Below are 19,094 nucleotides of genomic sequence, written 5' to 3' on the forward strand. Positions count from 1 at the left end.
GTTTTGGAATGAAATGCTCTTGAAAATATCAATTAAATCCATCTGGTTTAGTATGTCATTTAAGGTTTCTGTTTTCTTGGTGAATTTCTGTCTGGAAGATCTGTCCTTTTGTGTCAATGGTGTGTTAGAGTCCCCTACTATGAGTGTATTACTTTTGATCTCTCTCCTTTTATGTCAGTCAATAATTGCTTTATATATGTAGGTACTCCTGTGTTGGGTTCTATATGTTTACTAGGGTCATATTCTCTTGTTGTATTGATCCTTTTATCATTATGTAATGCCCTTCTTTGTCTCTTATTATAGCCTTTGTTATAAAGTCTATTTTGTCTGATATAAATATTGCTACCCTAGCTTTTTTTCATTCCATTTGCATGAAATATCTTTTCCCATCCTTTTACTTTCAGTCTGTGTATGTCATTTGATCTGAAGTGGGTCTCTTGTAGACAGCATATGTATGGTTCTTGTTTTCTTATCAATTCAGCTACCCTATATCTTTTGATTGGAGCATTTAATACATTTACATTTAAATTGTTTATTGATAGATACATAGTTATTGCCATTTTATTATTTTTATTTATGGGTTTATTCTTTTTGCCCTTTCGTTTTACAGAAGTCCACTTAACATTTATTGTAATTCCGGTTCATTGGTGATAAATTCCCTTAGGTTTTCCTTGTCTGGTAAATTTTTTATCTTACTTTTTATATTAATTGATAGCCTTGCTGGATAGAGTAGTCTTGGTTGTAAGTTTTTATTTTTTATCATTTTAAATATTTTATGCCAATTCCTTCTGGACTGCAAAGATTCTATTGAAAAGTCAGCTGACATTCTTACGAGAATAGCCTTGTAAGTAACTAGCTGACTTTCTCTTGCTGCTTTTAAGATTCTCTCTTTGTCTTTAACCTTTGGCATTTTAATTATGAAGTGTTTGGTGTGGATCTTTTTGTGTCCCTTTTGTTTAGAACTCTGTGCTTCCTAGACTTGCATGTCTATTTCCTTCACCAGGTTAGGGAAATTTTCTGTTATTATTTCTTGAAATAGATTCTCAATCTCTTGCACTTTCTCTTCTCCTTCTGGTACCCCTATGGACATGGATATTGGTATGTTTTGTGTTTTCCCAGACATCTCTAAATCAGTGGTCCCCAACCTTTTTGGCACCTATAAGAATCTAATGGCTGACAATCTGAGGTGGAGCTGAGGTAGTGATCTGGGAGTGGCTGCAAATACAGATGAGTGGCTCACCCACCACTCACCTCCTGCCATATGACCGATTTCCTAACAGGCCATGGACTTGTTCTAGTCCGTGGCCTTGGGGTTGGGGACTCTGTCTTAAAATTTCTTCTTTTTATAAAATTCTTGTTGTTGTTGTTCCGTTTGGGTGTCTTCTGCTATCTTGTCTTCCAACTCACTGACTTAATCCTCTGCTTCATCTAGTCTACTGCTGATTCTTTCTAGTGTATTCTTCATTTCAGTTATTATATATCTCATTTCTGAATGGTTCTTTTTTTTTTAGGGTTTCTATGTCTTTTTTCATGCTTATAATCTATCTATTGGAGTCTTCACTGAGATAATCTATTCTTCCCTTAAGTTCATTGAGCATCCTTATAACCAGTGTTTTCAATTCTGTCTCTGGTAGGTTGCTTGCCTCCTTTCTGCTTAGTTTTATTTTTCCAGAGTTTTCTCCAGTAGTTTCATTTTTGGCATGTTTGTTTGCTCATATTAGTTGCCTTTCTGCATTCGTTTCTCTGTATTAGGAAGGTTTGTTACATCTCCCAGTCTTGGTCAGGTGGCCTTATATAATTGATGTCCTGTGTGGCTCAGTTGCTCAGTCTTCTTGATAACCTGCACCAGGGGTTCTGAGTGCATTCCTTGTGTGGCTTGTGTGTGTTCTTTTTGATAGCTAATCCTTGATTGCTGTTAGCATGTCAGTTGATGGGATTGAATATCGAGCTGTCTGACTATGGGGTTTGGACACCCCCAGCAGGTATGAGCTGCTGTGTGTGGGCAGAACCCCATGGAGTGGGATTTGCTCTAGCAGTCTTGTGTACATATTGAGACCATCCTTTTGGTGTGTCACTTTTGGGACCAGTCAGGTGGTGCTCTATTGTGGTCTGATGCCAGCCTTTGTGTATGTTGGTTGGGGCCCCTTTGAAAGGTCAGCAACTGCCTTTGATTATTCAGGGCTACATGGTAGAACTTACAAAGCGATCCATGGATGGTTGTCGCCTTGCCAGATTTAGAGGCAAGTGGGAGAGATCACGCTGCAGGCCAAAGTCAGTTACTCCCGGCCCTGTCATGGCTCAGCAAAAGGACCAGTGCACCTCAAGGCCCTTAGGCTACCTGCCAGTTGTGCATAAGTCTCTGCGGCTGTAAGAGCCTTCAGTTGGTATGGAAGTTGGGGGGGGGGTGGAGACCCAGTGAGTCACTAGGTAAAAGCATGTAGGTTTCACCCAACCAAGGCAGTGGAATGAGCCAATTCTGTCAGGCCAATGCAGATTGCTGATAGCGCTGAGCCCACGGGCTCCCACAAAAGTCACAGATCACAGTGAGGCCAGCTGCTGTTTGTCTCAGGCCTGCAGGACCCAGCAATCTACCTGAGAGGCACTGCTGTTCAGGCTGGTCCTAGTGGGCCACCAAAAAATCTACCCTATATCATAGGGAGCCTGAGCTGAGGGATGCTGCCTGCCCATGAATGCGTAGCCCAGGAAAGGTGTAGGGTTGGGCTGAATGCCTGACAATGGGCCCACCATGGACAATTTATGGTTTGGGTGGGATGGGGTCTCAAGGAGACATGGAGTGGAGTGGGCTGATCTCATCTAGTCAATGCAGCTTTAGAACTTACTGTACGGTAGGAGGGCTCTACACAGGCAAGATGGTGCCTGTTGACAGACTGTCCTGGCAGGGGGTACAACAAAGGAGCAATGGTGGCTGTCCTTCCAGCAAGCCTTTGCTCTGGTGGCACACTACTCAGTCTCTCCCAATATGTCTCTTGTACTCTGGAGCTGCTGACCATCCGCTGGAGCCCAGGGTGAGTGTCTGCAAATGAATGAGTCTGTGTGCAGGCCCTTTAAGGGAACATCTGGGTTTTAAGGTTCTTTTCAGGACTAAAATCTTGGGCTGAGGAGCTCCTCTGTGGGACTAGGGCCCCCAATTCCTTCACAGTGGCCTCTGAAGCCGCTCTCTCCCTCCTGGTTCTCAACCACCATATGCAGGTATGGGACCAGCTTGCTTCATGGCTCTGTTCCCTCTTACCAGTCTCGATGTGGTTTTTTCTTATGTGGTTTTTTTCCTCAGATGTATGTGTTAAGATCAGCTTGACTTCAGGTGGTTCTCCAAATTTTTTGTTTTATAATTTGGTTGTAATTTTAATGTGGTCATGGAAGGAAGCAAATTCAGCATTTACTTAGCCCATCATCTTGTCTGGAACTGAAATAAGTCATTTAAAGTGGCAGAGGTGAAATTAAAACATGAATTTTTTCCTCATGCAAAAGGAACGGAAATGTTTTATCTTTATTTTTCCTCTCTGAATCTCCTTCCTATGAGAATGAAGCATGCTCGTATTTGTTTGTTATTTTGTATAAAACGAGATCTTAGGACCACAGCCAGTTGATAAAATGGCTATAGATACAAATGCAATGGAATATATTTACAACTGGTTATTCTGCCTCAGAATAATAGGAGATATAGAAAAGTCTGGACCTCTGTATAACACAATCAGTGGAATGTGAATACAATAGAAACTGAGACAAATATGTGCAACATAATTCTGCACTTACTACCTCAGACAAGTCTTGTCTCTCTAGATTCGCTTCTCCATCTATAAAATAAGAGAATTGTATTCCATGTTCTCTAAATGCCGTTACTAGTCTAAGAGGCTGTGGTAGCAATACATCTGAGATGGAGTGACTGTCTACATTTTATAGAGTATATAAAAAGATGACTAAAAATCTGCCTATGTGGCTTTCTTGTAATGGAAGAAAACTGCACCAATTTGAAATGGAGAATATCCCTACCAACATTGGCAGTGACCTTTTACTCTGGGTAAAATATCAATAGCATAATTTATCATTACTAAGCAATACTTTATTCTTTGTTAATCACTACTCCTCTGAAACACACATATCACACATACACACTCCCCTCAAAGAGTGTAAACAAAGCTACTTTAAATTTCTTAGTAAAATAAAATTGCTGTTTCCTTAAATCCAGAAACTCTCTTTCTCGTTATGAGTTAATCAACATTCCATTGGCAAAGAATGATCTTCACTAGTTAAATATGAAGTTTCTCTTGTTGAAATTGTTCACTGCTTCCTAGGTAGCCATTTTAGAGCCTTAATCTGGATGAATTTTTTACCAGTTCTGAATCTTGATTAGGCCTAAGTGCTCCCTTCAGAGGTATGCTACATGTGACTTTCTATGAAAAGGTTACTGTATATTAAGCAGCCAAAATTTTGGTTTTAGCTTTACACTTGCTTAGCTAGTCAAGACCAAATATCCAAGTAAATTTTGCATGCAAAGCCTTATGTTAGTTTTTGTTTAGAGAGATCAAGAAAAATTATTTGATTCTTCCTTTTAGTAGCTTAAGAGGAAATAAAAATATGAAAGTGACTTAGAAGCAGTTACTAATTAGCATGTGAATAATTGCTAAGAAAAAAATACAATTAGAACCCCCTTATACCAACATGTCCCAGAACAAAGGTATGATCAGAGTACATTCAGGGGAAGTTCTTCTCTTTGTAAAGCTAATATTTAGAGTGCCTACTAATCTCTAGGCACTGTGCAAAACATATATGTATTATCTCATTTAACTCTTATAAAAACCTTATGAAGTTAGAATTATTATTAGTCTCATTTTAAAGATGAGATAACTGAAGCATGGGTAATTAACTGGCTCAACGGGAGTCATGCAACTAGAAAATGGTAGATCAGGGACTGGACCCTAAGTCTCTGATTTCAACATTTATTTTAACCACAATTTATTGGCATAGTAGACATACTGATTCAAATCAAAATAAGGAAATTCTTGTAGACATTTTACATACTGAGAAAATCAATTTTACCACTATTACCTTAGATTAAGAGGACCAGATGAATTTGGAGTTAAAAGGAGTCTCTTATTATTATTAAAATTATTATTAATATTATTAAATTATTATTAAAATTCCTTATTAGATGAGGAAAAAGCAATTTAAAGCCAGGTTATCTGACTCCTAGTAACTGTTTACCCCACTATACCAATAAAACCTTTGTCCAATATAATTTTATATATATATATTTTTTGCCTAAGGTAGTCTCAATTCTATTATTCCAATCTCATGCAAAGAAATGCATAAAATTCAGCATATTATTCCCACCACTCTAACTTACTCTTAAAATGAAAAGTCAGTTTTCTTATGGAGACTCAAAGCATAGGATATATTAGAACCATCATTTGAAGTTATGGCTAGAGGCAATTAGAAGCAACCAAGTCAACAGCATACATTGTTCTGATTCCCATTAATCAGAAATACCTGTTATGCATTTGATTCTCCTAATTGTCTCTCGCTGCCTCAAAAACTTTTAGTGCATGGCTATATTGGCCTATAAACACTATGAATGAACTTTCTATCTCCTAAAAAATTGTGGTTAGATTACCACTGAGCCTGACAAAAGGCTGCCACATGAAAAAGAGAATTCACCTGATAATTTTAGTTCTTTTTATCCAAATATTACAAAGAGAATTTCTTTTAGCACTCTCAGTATACATCTACTGCTGCCCATGTTCTCATTTCTTGAGTATACAAGATAGGACAGATTACCAGTTAAAAGGGATATAATCAGAAAAAAAAGTTATTTTAATGTATGCTTTGGTTTGCTGTGTAAAGTAGAATCTGTATTAAAATATGACCTTAAAATAAATGCTGAAAACTACCAGAAACTAGAAGAGGCAAGGGACAAATTTTTCCCTAAAGCTTCCAGAAGAACTAGGCCCTTCTTATTCCTTGAGTCAGTTCAGTGATGCCCATTTCATACTTCATTTGCAAGAATAGCACAAACACACACACACACACACACACACACACACACACACACACATCCCTTACCCAAATTCACAAGTTTTTAACATCTTTCTTTATTAATTTATTTTCTTTCACACTACACATACATACACATATGCACATGATTATTTTTCTGAGTCTTTCAAGGGAAAGTTACATATATCATGCCTTTTTACCACTACATACCTCAGTATGTATTTGGGAAAAGCTAGTATGTTAGTATCACAGTAGTTATTAACTTCAAGAAATTTCACCTTGAAACACCTTTATTTAATCTATCATTCCTATTTCAATTTTGTCATTTAACCCAATAATTTTCTTTATAGATATTTTGTTTCCCTCAAGTCCAGGATCACGCTATTTTGGGGGGTGCCTGTATCATCTTTGCCACTCTCTTCAAAATGAGTTTAATCCTCTTCATCAATATCCTTTCAAAACATCTTGATAAAACATGAAAACATTATTTTCAGGGTAAGTCCAAAGGAGAAGAAACTTCTTAAAAAAAACAACTCTATTAAAATACAATTTCCAAACCATAAATTTTGCCTGTTTGAAGTATAAAAACAAAAACTCATAGACACAGACAATAGTTTAGTGGTTACCAAAGAGAACAGGGGCAGGAGGGGAGAAAGATAAGGGTAAAGTGGGTCAAATATATGGCTGACAGAAGGAAATTTCTCTTTCAGTTGTGAACACACAATGCAAAATACATATGATGCATTATTGAATTATATATTTGAAACCTATATAATTTTATTAACCCATGTCACTTCAATAAATGTAATAAAAAATGTAAACTGAACTATACTATTTAATGTTTTTAGTGCAGTATATTTATACAATTGTGCAGTTACTAGCACTAATTTTAGAATATTTTCTTTACTCCAGAATGAAATCTCATACCCATTAGTAGTTATACACCTCCTGCTCAATATCCCAGATCTAGGCAACAATGAATATACTTTCTATATCCATGGCTTTGCCTACTCTGGCCATTTCACATAAGTGGTTTCATACAATATGTGATATTTCACAACTGGCTTCTTTTATTTAGCATAATATTTTCAAGGTTCATTCACTTTGTAGCTGTATTAATAATTTATTTATTTTTATTGTCAATTAATATTACAGTATAAGAATATATCACATGTATGTACCCATTTTTCAGTTGATGAACATTCAAATTGTTCCTAATTTTTGGCTATTATGAATAATGCTGCTATGAACCATCATTTAAAAACATGTTTTCAATTCTTTTGGATACACACTTGCAGTAGAATTACTAGTTCAATGATAACTCTATGTTTAACATTTTGAAGAAATGCCAAATTGTATTCCAAATTCACTGTATAGAACTTCATATTTCATTAAGCTATTCATTCTAGTGCTTACATGTTTGATTTCAGAAATGTAATTACAGTCTACAGCCATGCCACCCTGAACAAGCCCAATCCCATCTGATCTCGGAAGCTAAGCAGGGTTGGGCCTGGTTAGTACTTGGATGGGAGACCACCTAGGAAGACCAGGGGCTGTAGGTGTAAAAAAAAAATAATAAAAAATAAGGGATTGTAAGCTGACAAGTGACATTAGCAATTTTGCACAGCTATTTGTACAGTTCAGAACTCTTTCTATGGATTTCTACTTGGACATCAATCCCATCTGATCTCGGAAGCTAAGCAGGGTTGGGCCTGGTTAGTACTTGGATGGGAGACCACCTAGGAAGACCAGGGGCTGTAGGTGTAAAAAAAAAATAATAAAAAATAAGGGATTGTAAGCTGACAAGTGACATTAGCAATTTTGCACAGCTATTTGTACAGTTCAGAACTCTTTCTATGGATTTCTACTTGGACATTTTAACTCTGTAGCTATAAAACGATTACTTTTTAAACATATAGGATATTATTGGCCATTTATAGTGATGTTAGCAATTTTGTACAGCTATTTGTACAGTTTAGAACTCTTTCTATGGATTTCTACTTAGACATTTTAACTTTGTAGCTATAAAATGATTACATTTAGAACATATGGAATATTATTAGCCATTTCCACAATGTTGTATATTAACTTTTGTTTAGAACTTATTTTAATGGTCAAAACTTTCAAAGTTATGTCAGAGCTTTTGAGATGTTCTAATTAATTTATTTATAGGACTGTTTACTCCTCTATTGTGAATGTTTTGACAGGACCCAGAATAAAGGTAGTTCTTGAGAGTTTTTCGATGTGATTATAAAGCCAAAGAACTGGAAATCTCATTTCAAAGACTTTTTTCCTGAAGCTTCCTAAACAAATTATAGTCTCCAGAGGTGAGCCTCCTTCTGATTTGTGGAGTGTAAACAATTATTTTTGGAGACAGGGTTGCCAACATCTCTTCCTCCCAGTCACCTACCAAGCACTAATACAAACTTTAACAAAGCAAGAAACAAGGCTTCTGTCAGTCTCCTTGTGCAGACAGTGCTCATTGCCACATCTCTGATTTCATTCTTGGTCTTCACTTTTTTGTGTATATTCACTATGACCCTCTTCTTTAATAATCCCAATCTGAATCATTTTTCAAAATTCAGCATAGTCTCACATTCATTCATCATTTTCTTTTTGATGTTTCTATCTTTGAAGTCTACCACATATATTTTAACCACATAGTTTTGCATTTGAATATATGCTTTATATTGTCCTCTAATAAAATTATAAACTCTCTGAATGCAAGGACCACCCCATTTCTCCTTTTTGTCTCTTAGAATGTCTCCAACATATCTATTAGGGATTAGATAGATACATTTATTGTCACCATTATTCTAGCCAGAATTTTTTTTTTTTGCATCTATTTCCTATTTTGGAAAGTGAATTGGTTTTGAGTAGGAAGGTCCTAAAGATGTTACAAGATACCTTATGTGGTACAAAAAAATGTTTGGAATTTAAAGGATAGGTTATACTTCCAGAACTATTGTTATAGTAGAGTGGTTACCTACAAGGATTTTGGAGTCAAATAAACCTGAGTTTGATTCCCAACATTATACTTAACTAGATATTTATCTCAGGACTACCAGTCGCTTATAATTGTCAGTTTCCTTATCTATGTAATGAGGAAAATAATAAAATGTTTCTATTGTATCAGAGTCATTGTGGAAATTAAATATGACCATGTATGAAAAAAATATTTGAAAATTATGCAATGTGATGAAGAACTATTTAATTTAGACCAAACCATCTGCTGAAGACAAATGCAAAAACTAAACAAAATACATAGAGTCCTTATTCTGCACAGTTGTCTGGAATCATAAAAATGACCATGCAAGCTGAAACCATGAAAAGCAATCTTAATAATCAGTAGGAAAATATGATTGTTCTATAAATTCAAAGAATTTATAGAACATTAAAATATCTCTTTTGATTTCAGATGAAGAAAATGAAAAATAGTAAAACTAATATTTATTTAGTGCACTGTTTTAAACATTGTTAATTAAAGTGTTTTATTTCTTTGTAAAAATGTATTGAGAGTAGTCTGAACAGTGCCTTCCTTCTAGTCATAAAAAATTATTTGGAGGAAACATCTTTTCTATGTCTTAGTTAATTGTTATACTAATTTTTAAATTTGAATCAGCTTCCAATGTTTTATCCTTTATGCTTTCAATGTTGTGAAATATTTCCCAGGGTTCCTTTAATGTGAATTTTTTACTAGCATTCATTTCTTTGGCACATCTTCATCCTTTTTATCATTTATGTATATGTTTGACTTTGCAAAGTTCCCCTGACTCCATAGAGTTTCTCAATGGTGGTAGTTATCAACATTCCCACAATCATCTATTTCTTCTATAACTCCATTTATATTTGCTTTGTACTTCACTTCCAGTATTATCACTTTTTATTCCTTTGCTGAACTTTGACTTTTGTTGCCAATTTCCTTTTTAAATTATTTGTTGTAAAATGTCACATGAGTTACCGCTGAGAGACAAGGATCCAGCATAATTACATGCCTTTCTGTCTGTACATGAACCAAATAATGCATGCACAGTAACCAACTGCTGACAGACTTTAAAAAAAAGTCATGTGATTGGTTATTGATCAAGATATAAAACTGTTTTTTTTTTAAAATGTAATGCTTTGTGGACTGAAGATCTAGCAGGAAAGTTTGTACTTTAAGCAAGCATTCATAGTTAATATGCTGTGTAAGTAAAATATAAACAATTTTTTTTTTTGTCGAAATGGTGCTATTTAACTAAAATCTGGTCATTAAAACTCTTGTATATCAGAACCACACGATGAAAGGAGTGTCTTCATTTAAAACATCTTAATTCTAAATGAATCAAGACATAAGATAGGAAATACTGGGCCAAAATATCTGAGACAAGTCTAGAGAAATCACTCTGGGTTTTGGAACTCCTTATATTGATCCTGATGAGGCACCTGAAAAGCTGAGTAAGACTTATTGTAAACTCACAGGGCAAGTGGGACAGAATTTTGAACCCAGGTTCTTCTGGTGATAGAGATATTGCAAATCACTCTTAAGTTAGGATCGGGGGCCTGAAAATCCACACCCAAGAGGTAAGGACAAACCTGAAGTAATCCAGAACTCACATGGACTGCTGTTTAGCTTCACATTATCAAGGCATATATTCAAATGCAAAATATAATCAGATATATGAAAAAACAAAACAACACGAATGAGCATCATTACAAACATCAGACAATAAGTCCAGACCCCCAGGTATACCATAGTGGAATTGCCAGACAACTTTCATATTCATGGAGATAAAAATTAAAAAGTCAGTAAGGAACTAGAAAGTATAAAAATGACATTGCACATTTTGAAAAAGCTTGGAAAATCTAGAACTGAAAATTACAAGAACCAATTAAAAACTCAATGGGTAGTTTAAATAGTAGACAACTAAATAGTAATTTAGCATAAGTAAAATATGATGCAAAAGTAAAAAATAAAAAATAGGAGCGATATTACAAAAGTAGCAATGTAAGGACTTTTAAAAATTTGTTGCTCAATAAAAGCAATGAAAAATGAGCAAATTATCAGAATCAATATTTTTAATATTCTAGAAACTAACCAAAGACTGGAAGCAACCTGGGGAGCATTTAGTTACATATATGAGAAAGCCTGTTCCAGAGAGAACACAAAAGGCTTGGCCAAACAACTCTTTGATAAGGAGATTAGTATGGATCAACTTTCTCAAGAGAAGCCAAGAGCTATTGTTTAAGACAATGGAGAATGCCCCCCTAATTTGTTTCAGAGATGATCAGGACTGCCACCCTTATGAGAGGTACAGAGCGCAAAAGCCTGGGGGACAGGTTTCAAAGAAAAGGTCACTGGCACCAGTGAGACTTCAGGATACACTATCTAGTGCTATATCACATTACAGTCTCCTTTCCCCAGACTTATTATTTGTCCACCCCAAATACAGCTCCAGCAGACTCTAATGTGGCAAATGCCTTTGTAACCACCCTGCTGAAGGGTATAAGCAACAAACAGTGTGTACATAGAGTGCACAGACCTGGGTGCATGTCTGTCTCCACTTACATTTCAAAGGACCAGAACACTAAGCAGGGCTATGGATTTGCCCAATCTGAGAGAGGTATAAGACCCAGACAGAGAACCCCCTCAAGGTCTATGCATAGGCAGAATGCTACTACAGGAACTTCCCATTGAGCCATGGGGATTTTGTTGTCACCTGAGTGTGCCTAGAAGGCAGAGTATTGAGCTATAGAGGATTATTCTTGAGCCCTAAGGTTTAATGTTTTTTTTTCTTTTTTAAATAATATTTTTATTTTTTTATTATAGTTGGCATACGAGATTATATTAGTTTCAGGTGCGCAACATAGTGATTAGACATTTATATATTTCACATAATGATCACCCTAATAAATCTAATACCGCTCTGACACTGTACATATTGACTTTATTCCTTATGCTATACTTTATATTTCCATGACATTTTGCAACTACCAATTTGTACTTCTTAATCCCTTATCCCTTTTTCACTGACCCTGCCAACTCCCATCTGGCAACCCTTAAAATGTTCTCTGTATGTATGAGTTTGTTTCTTTCTGTTGGTCTTGTTCTTGTTTGTTTTGTTCTTTAGATTCCAAATGTATGTGAAATCATACGGTGTTTGTCTTTCTCTATCTGACTTACTCCATTCAGCACAATACCCACTAGGTCCATCATGAAATATCTTTTTCCGTCCCTTTACTTTCTGACTGTGCGTGCTCTTTAATCTGAAGTGAGTCTCTTGTAGGCAGCACGCATAAGGATCTTGTTTTCTTATCCATTCAGTAACCCTATCTTTTGATTGAAGCATTTATTTTTTTTTCACTTGAAGTACTTGTTGATAGATATGGACTTATTGTCATTCTTTATTCATATTTTTGATACATTTTTTTTCTTCTTCTTAAATAATTTCTTCCAACATTTTCTGTAATACTGGTTTGCTGGCGAAGTACACCTTTAGCCCTTTTCTTGTCTGGGAAGCTCTTGATCCGTCCTTCAATTTTAAATGATAGCTTTGCTGGGTAGAGTATCTTGGTTGTAGGTCCCGGGTTTTCATTACGTTGAATATTTTGTGCCAAGCTCATCTCACCTGCAAATTTTCTGTTGAGAAATCAGCTGACAGTCTTATGTGAGCTCCTTTGTATGTAACTAATTGCTTGTCTCCTGCTGCTTTTAAGATTCTCTCTGTCTTTACATTGTGACATTTAAATTATGATGTGTCTTCATGTAGGCTTCTTGGGGTTCATCTTGTTTGGGACTCTGAACTTCTTGGGGTTGTATGTCTATTTCCTTCACCAAGTTAGGAAAGTTTTCCATCATTATTTCTTGAAATAAGTTTTTAATTTCTTGCTCTCTCTCTCTTCTTATTCTGGTACCCCTATGATGCGAATGTTGTTACACTTGATGTTGTCCCAGAAACTCCTTAAACTATCTTCATTTTTTTTTTTTTTGGATTCCTTTCTCTTGTTGCTCTTCTGATTGCATGTCCTCCACTATCCCATCCTATAATACACTGATTTAATCCTCCACTTCATCAATGCTATTGATTCCCACTAATGAACTCTTCATTTCAGATATCGTATGCTTTATTTCCGACTGGATCCCTTTTATGTTTTTCATCTCCAATTTTACGTTTTCTATCTCTTTGTTAAAGTTCTTATTGAGTTCATCTACTCTTCCTCTAAGTTCATTAAAGCGTCCTTATAACCAATATTTTGAACTCTACATCTGGTAAATTGCTTGTCTCCATTTTGTTGAGATTTTTGGGGGCAGGGGGAGCTTTGTTCTTTTCTTTCATGTGGTACATGCTTCTCTTTCTCCCCATTTTGGCTGCCTCTCTTTGTCTGTTTCTATGTATTAGATAGGGCTCCTGTGTCTCCTGGTCTTAGTAGAATGGCTTCATGTAGTACGTGTCCTGGGGGCCCAGTGGCACAATCTAACCTGATCACCTGAGCAAGGTGCTCAAGGTGTGTCCCTTGTGTGGGTTGTGTGTGCCCTCCTGTTATAGTTGAGGCTTGGTTGCTGTTTGCAGGCTGATGGCAGGAATTGACCCTTGGACCAATTGGTTGTGAGACTTGGTCAGTGAGGGGCTGACCCTACAGAACAGGATTCACTTTAGTAGGGCTCTGGTGCCTGCTCAGTCTGCCCTTCGGGTGTGTCTTCCTCAGATGCAATCCTGGATGGTGCTTCGGCTCCAGCTAGGTTGAATCAGGCCACCAGGTATGCTGGCCCAAGGGCCTCCTGGGAGGGGTACAGCTGCAGGCCAAGTTCAGCCGCAGCCTATGCACCTCTGGGGGCACCTGTTAAGAATCACCAGACAATCTGCAGACGGATGCCACCCGTGCTAGGATAATAGTAGCTTTGAGAGACCAAGGCAAGAACCAAGCCCGGCTGCCACTAGTGCGGGGCTTAGGGCTGCTCAGCAAGAGGTATGGGGCACACTGAGGCCAGATGTTGCTTCATTGGATTTTGTGAGCCTTTGAGATACTTTAGGAAAGTCTGCAGCAAGGGCCAAGACAGGCCATTTGTATGAAATAAATCATCGGAAGCCGCTTGGATGGGCCCCAAATTTGAGAGAGGCAGAGTCTCAGGGAATCATCTGTGTAGAGCGACCTGTGTTATCCAGGTTAATGGAGATTCATATATGGCAGCACCTGCATCTGCATACTGGGAAGGGAAAGGGCTCAACAGAGGAATGATGGGTACTGCCAACACTTCTGTCTGTGAGAAAGTCATCCCTCCAGCCATTGACCTGAATCCTGACAACGCAGTGTCTTCTTGTATGTCTGGAGCAATTCTCGAGCAGCTACTCTATCACTGGATCTCAAATAGAGTGAGTATGTCAACGACTAAGTTTGGGAATGAGCACTTTAAGAGGAATGTCTGCAACTCCTGCAGCCCTCCTTTTCACTCAATCACAATCTCCGCTGGTTTTCACAGCCTGAGGTTGTATGTATTTCTCTTTCTGGCACTGGAACCCTGGAGTGGGGAGCCAAGTATGAGGCTAGCCTCCCTCACTCCTCAGGTGACAGAGTGGGCTCTACAGACAAGATAACCCTTCTGATTCTCAATTGCCACACATGATTGTGGTACCAGCCTTTCGCATCTCCACACCTTCTACCAGTTCAAGGTGACTTCTTATGTTTGTCCCTAGTTGTGGGGCTTCTGTTCAGCCAGACCACAGGTGACTTCCAGTGATGGTTGTTCTGTAATTTTGTTATAATTTTTGTCATGAGAGGAGGCATGCAGAGCATCTACCTTCTGCACCATCTTGACCCTTTTTCTAATGTTTGTTTCTTTAGGGTTGTACTTACCTGGGATCTGTCACTCTTATTTTTTATTATTTATCCTTTTTGGAATGTGAATGTCTATTCTGCGCTTGTCCTAAGATTGTATTTTTGAAGCAAATAATTTGTTTAATTTTAGAGGTTTATAGCTGGAACAGAATTGGCCTTAGATTAATTGTACCTAGAGTCTCAACCATATCTAATTTAGATGATATTTAGATGAGACTTTAAACTTCAGACTTTTGAATTAATGCTGGAACAAGTTGACTTTTGGAGCTGTTGGGTTGGAATGGATCACATTTGCATGCAAGAAAGACATGAATTTGGGGTGACTTAGAGAGGAATGCCATTGACCAAATGTTTGTGTCCTCCCTCCAAAATTTGTATATTGAAAATAATCCCCAATGTGACATTATCTGGAGGTGGGGCTTATAGGAGATGATTATGTCATCAGTGCAGAGCCCTCATTAAAGGGATTCGTACCCTTAAAAAGAGGCCTCACTAAGCTACCTCATTCCCTCCACCATGTGAGGACACAACAAGAAGACAGCTGTACGTGACCTAGGAAGCTGGCTCTCACCAGACACTAAATCTGCCAACACCTTGACTTTGAACTTACTAGTATCCAGAAATATGATAAATAAATATTTATTGTTTAATTCACCTAAGATTTTTGTTATAGCAGACTACCCGATTAATACAGAAACCAAAAGAGGTGAAGTACCTTTCTCATGGTTAAAATAACAGTGACAGAATTGAGGATTAACCTCAGTGTCTTTCCTCCCTATTAGTTTTCCAGATGTCAAATCTGAAAGAATGGAGTACAAAGCAGAGATTATTACCATAAATATGTAAATTTATTATTTGATTCTGCACAAATGCTCCTCAGTCAGCATTTAACATGGATATTGCAAGTTAACAATAGTTGATTATAAGAACATTTGGAGAAAACAAGAAAACAATTTGGTATGAGCAATTTAATCTATATTTACCTCCAAATGGTTCTCTTTGACAAAAAATGATTTTCAAATATTTTGGATTTTGAGAAAGACCTCATGAATTTGAGAATGTCAAAATAAAAGTTTCCATAATAGAAGACTGGGAGGGGGAAAAAAAAAACAAGAAAAGATTATATAGTGTATATCTGTCATTCTTAGCAGTCATCTGTAAGAGTAAACTAAAATAATTTTCTTTATTTACAAGGCCAAATGTATCATTTTCTCCTTTGTCCATTTTTTAGGCTATCTTATTGAAAACATAATAAGCCCTATAAGAGATCCAAACATTTGATTTTAAAATGCATGGTCACAGGCTTTGTAGCCTTTAGAACTGTAAACACATATTTCTGAACTTAATGCAAGACTCTCTCATAAGGTATACAGAAGAGAAGTCATGAGATGTATCTATTTTTTTCTCAAGAAGATAAGTTTTTTATTATTTAAATATAGTTGATATACAATATTAGTTATATTAGTTTCAGGTATACCATTTAGTGATTCAACATTTTTATACCTTACCATGTGATCATCCTACTAATTCTAGTAACCATCTGTCACTGTGCAAACTTATCACAATATTATTGACTCTATTACTCTTCACTTTTTCACCTATTCCCAAACCTTCCTTCCCTCTGGAAACCTTCCCTTTTGTCTCTGTTTCTATGAGTCTGTTTTTGTTTTGTTTTGTTTTCATTTTTCTAAAATTCCACATATAAATGAAACCATATTGTATTTGTCTTTCTCTGTCTTACTTGTTTCATTTAGCATAATACCTTCTAGGTCCATCCATTTTATCACAAATGGTAAGATTTTATTGTTTTTTACTATTGCATAATATTCCAATGTGTGTGTGTGTGTGTTGTGTTTGTGTGTGTGTTTGTGTGTGTGTGTTTGTGTGTAAAGTCATCTACAAGGGAAAAGAAGTTTTAATTGCTTTACTTTTACTGGACTGTGTAAATTTATATATAATGTTGTCTATATATTGTAGTAATTTTCATGCTATCTTATATGAATGTAAATCTATTAGTTCTTACTCAATAATACATTCTCTCTCTCTTTCTCTCCCCTCCCCTCTCCTTTTCTTATTCCCTCCCTCTCTCTTTTTCTCTCTCCTATATTGGTATAGGGGATAATTTTTGTTCGCAGAGTTTAAAAAATTTCTCCAACATCTGCTTCCAACTTTCTTTATGTTACTCTTATCTCTAGTTAGGAACATTCAACAATATATACAGTTGTTGTGGGCTGCCTGAAACTTCAGTAGTTCTAACTGAAACTATAGAACCTTAAAGGCAAGATCCTCCCTGTTTGTGGCACAGAACAGCCAGAGTGTGGGAATGTTACATTTTCTTGGCAATTTGTACACATTTTTTAAGTAATTTGAATCTGTTGTGAATGATGCAAGGGTATAGAGATAGCTGGAGTTCATAATTATTGTAGCAGCAATAGTAGAAGCAAAGTATCAGTCTGTCTTGATGCTTGATGTTTGCTCTGGTTACTGCTGGCAGGGGCTTCCAGTGCTGTTTTGGTTTTGGCCTACTTTCAAGACTTGATCATCCAGTAGATTGTGCCCATGATATCATCCCAATAAATTACTATTTTGTGTAAGTATGTCAAAATCAGGTTATCATTTTTGAGGGAAAAAAAAACCTGTTGTTACAGACTATTATCCAGAGTATGCAAAGAATATCTACAGAACAGTAAGAAAAATAATTACATCTCTTTCTGCTAAATTAGCAAAAATAATAAAATGGTCTTTTTCCAAGAAGACATATAAATGGCCAACAGATATATGAAACAATGTTAAATTTCACCAGCTATTAAAAAAATGCAAATCAAAACTATAATGAGATACCACCTCCCACCTTTAGAATGGCTATCATCAATATAACAAGTAATAACAAGAATTGGAAAGACCTGAAAGAGAAAGTGTAGGTGTATTGTTGGTTGGCATGTAAATTGCTACAGCCACTATGGAGAACAGTATAGAGGTTCCTCAAAAAATTAAGAATAGAATTACCATGTGACCCAGAAATCCCTTTTCTTGAAAATTTGAAAACATTTATCCATAAAGATATATGCACCCCAATGTTTATTGCAGCATTATTCACAGTGGCTAAAACATGAAAACAATTGAAATGCCCTTTGATAGATGATTGTACAAAGACGTGGTACATATATGCAATGGAATATAACTCTACCATAAGGAAAGATGAAATACTGTCATTTGCGACAACATGGACAGATCTTGAGAATATCTTGCTAAGTAAAATAAGTCAGACAGAAAAAGTTAAAAACATACTATTTCACTCATATGTGAAATATAAAACTGAAAGCAACAAATAAACAAGACAAGCAGACACTCATAGACACAGAGAACAGTTTAGTGGTTACCAGAGTGAAAGTGGGGAAAGGAGAGGTAGATAAGATTAGAAGTGGTCAAATATATGATGACAGAAGGAAATTTAACTTTGAGTGGTGAATACACAATGTAATATAAAACATATGACATATTATTGAATTGTACACTTGAAACCTATATAATTTTATTAACCAATGTCTCCTCAATAAAGTACAAATTAGTAGTTGATAGATGGTCACGGAGATGGCGAGCAAAGCATAGGGAATGCAGGCAGCAGTAAGGTAATGGCTAGGTGTAGAGTCAGAGGAGAGAAAGAGTAATCAGGGGGATTGTTTCATAACTATATAAATGTCTAACCAATGTACCGTATACTTGAAACTAATAATAAAATAAAATTTAAAAAATAGGAAATATGAATAGTATTAAATAACCACAAAAATATGTTAAAATTTCCTAATTATATGGAAAATACATACTTATATTATGTAATTTCCACCCATCTCTTAGTAATAATTGAAGTGTTAATATCAGGTATTGATGAGGGTGCAGGTTTATAAGTACTCTCATGAACTACTTGGTATGGTAAATATAAATTGGTAAAACCACTCTAGGGGCCAATTAGGTATTATTTATCAAAAATAAAAATTGTGAATGTCAATAGCATTCTAATTCCTTTTTTAAAAATATCTACCCTAGAGAATCCCAAATACACAAGGAAGCATATGCGCAATTATACTTGTAATGATGAAAATCTTGGAACAATTTAAATGACCATCTGTGAAGCATAGCTAAACTATAGTACAGATATAATATAGAATCTCTGTACCAATATAAAAAGATGAGGGAGACCTGTATTTACTTGCATAGATATATCTGCATGCAGTAGTTAGATGATAGAAAGCTAGTTCCAAAATGATACA

General features: G+C 36.1%; 1 non-coding gene across 1 annotated transcript; it reads left to right on the top strand.

Annotated features, from left to right (window-relative positions):
* Positions 1-7,455: 7,455 nt before the first annotated feature.
* On the top strand, positions 7,456-7,574 carry LOC112483214. Its single transcript, XR_003047542.1, has one exon. It is a non-coding gene; the product is annotated as a 5S ribosomal RNA (ribosomal RNA).
* The last annotated feature ends 11,520 nt before the right edge of the window (positions 7,575-19,094 follow it).

This window comes from Pteropus alecto, unplaced genomic scaffold, assembly GCF_000325575.1.
Source record: "Pteropus alecto unplaced genomic scaffold, ASM32557v1 scaffold126, whole genome shotgun sequence".
Lineage (NCBI taxonomy): Eukaryota > Metazoa > Chordata > Mammalia > Chiroptera > Pteropodidae > Pteropus > Pteropus alecto.